The sequence below is a fragment of the Aptenodytes forsteri genome, unplaced genomic scaffold (assembly GCF_000699145.1).
Source record: "Aptenodytes forsteri isolate BGI_AS27 unplaced genomic scaffold, ASM69914v1 Scaffold172, whole genome shotgun sequence".
In the NCBI taxonomy this organism is placed as follows: Eukaryota; Metazoa; Chordata; class Aves; order Sphenisciformes; family Spheniscidae; genus Aptenodytes; species Aptenodytes forsteri.
In genome coordinates this window covers 11,098,550-11,101,067 of record NW_008795018.1, presented here as the reverse complement: position 1 = coordinate 11,101,067, position 2,518 = coordinate 11,098,550, and positions in this window count along the sequence as shown.

Sequence of the window (2,518 nt, the reverse complement as noted above, 5' to 3'; positions counted from 1 at the left end):
TCCTGCTTGAATGGATCAGTTACGGAGCAATGGAAGGGAGGCTGTAGTTGTTTTAGTCCCGATTTCAAATGAGGAAATTCAAACTGCAAAACCTCAAAAAGGTGCAAGGAAAACATAGGATCAAGTTAAATCCTCCAAAGTGCCTTGATTTTAATTTTTAAATGTACTAGATGATATAAAGTTAGTGGTGTCTGTTCAACAGGCTGGTAAATGGCCACGACTCAAAAGATTCCTCATCTACCCCTGTGCACAAAGGCTAAGGCTAGGTAGGTTTGCGCATAGTGAGAGGAGAAACATTGGAGAAGAAACGAACAATGTAGGTGAGAAATGACACTGAATGACACCCAGTGGGAACCCAGGTGGGTTAGGCATGAAGGACCAGGGTCGGAGCTGGCACACCCTGCATAGCGCAGGCTGGAAGACAGAACCTGTGACGCTTTCTCATGGAAAACGTAGCTAGTGAGCAATCGCAGGCCAAACAGCTGCAAAAGAAACAGGTAACAGAATTCAAGGATCATTAACCATACTATCTGCATAAGAAAAAAGCCCTCTCCCTGTTACAAACTCAACACAGATCTTCTAATGCATCACCTCCTAAAGGACTGAGTCTTCTGTTCAAGGCTTTATGCTGCAGTAATAATATAAAAAAAACCCCACAGGAAAACAAGGACAAACATTCAGATTTACAGTCTTCTTATTAAGGCTATAATTCAAATAAATTAAGAATTATAGGATTGTGACTACTCTCATTATGTACGATGCACTATGATTTTGAGGTGCATGAATTAGTCTCATGACTAAGGAGAATCAGCCACAAATAATGCAGAAAAGAATATTCTGCTTTCTTTTGGTACATTTGTTGGTTGGACTAAAATTTTTGAACATGTACTACTGTAGTTGTACTGGCTACAGAAAAACAAGCCTAGAATGACAACTTTTGAATCAATAGCAAAGAAAAGGAGAATATTCGAACAAGAAACTGAAGGGCTGAAATGGTAGTTCTCACCATGGAAAGGGCATTTCTGAGTAGTCTATCAATGGACTCATCCTTCCATTGACTTCCGTGGAGTATTGACCCAGTCCTCACCGTCTGGAAGCTGAAAATGCAGTTTGGAAAATCAGGCAATAGGTTTTCTGTGCACCTGTTTACCAAATTAAAAAATACTTTACAAACATGTTTTCAATGTCAGGAAAATGACTTATTTGATAATTGGGGGCAAATGGCTTCTGAACTACAACACAGAAGTTTCTCAGCCCTGTTTTCAAATTCTACAGCGTGGTTGTTTGTGATTATATATTGAAACAAATGTTTGAATTGATTATATGTTCATTCTGTTAAAGTCCTCAGTTAATGCACTACAGAAACAAGTCAGCATGCACACACAAAGGATGAAAACAGGTATGTCCAGTGTTTCACTGTGATCATATGGCTCCTTTTCAATCATCTGTGCATGTGTTTGTCAGTTTTTTGCTGCAACATGAGCAACATACATCATTATATATGTTGGTCAGTTTTAAATGTGTTAAACACAAAGAGTTGAGGGTTACACATTGTTATATATACAGCATAGCTTAATGAAAGATGGAATTTGTTTGGTAAATCAGAAAATGTTAAAAGCAGAAGCTACACTTTTTCAGGAAAAAGCTCCATTTGTCTTCAACTGGCAATTTCCTTGGCCAAGCAATGTAGAATTCAGATCTTGGGGTTTAGCTTTGCTTTTATGCAGTTGAGCCCTCTGTGTCCTCTCATTTTGTTTAACACTAAAATCAGAGCACAACTCCCACCTGCACAGAGTACACCGGGTACACAGCAAACACGGGGAGCAACCTCCCCGCTACCCACACCCAAGGAAGCCGGCCTGGGCCGCAGGGACATCCAACACACCCTCGGAATCAATTTTTTACAATGAGGGTGGTGAAGCACTGGCACAGGTTGCCCAGAGAGGTGGTGGATGCCCCATCCCTGGAAACACTCAAGGTCAGGTTGGACGGGGCTCTGAGCAACCTGATCTAGTTGACGATGTCCCTGCCCACGGCAGGGGGGTTGGACTAGATGACTTTTAGAGGTCCCTTCCAACCCAAGCCATTCTGTGATTCTAAGACTCTATGAATCCTCACCCGCGGCCCTGCAGCCGGCACCAGTTGAGGGCCAGCAGTGCCCTTCTGCCGGGAGAGAATGAGGAAAAGCGGCCAGAGGAGGGTTCCCGCTGAAGAACAAACCTGGGCCGGAGCAGCCGAGACAGGGCAGGGCCCGGGAGGAGAGGTGCGTTTTGCCCTCAGGGCCGTGAGTTCGTCTGGGGACCGGCGAGGTCCCCGCGCTGTGTCGGCGGGACCCTGGGGCCGGGTCTCTGTGTGCTGGGGGCGTTACGCAGGCCCGAGGGGTTTGCGGCCGGAGCGCAGCGACCAGGGGCCGGGGCCGAGGGCACCGCGGGGCAGGCCACGCCCCTCTCTTTCCCCACACGCGGCCGACCCCGGTGCTGTCACCCCGCCGCCGCCTCAGCCCCGGCGGGAGCGCGCC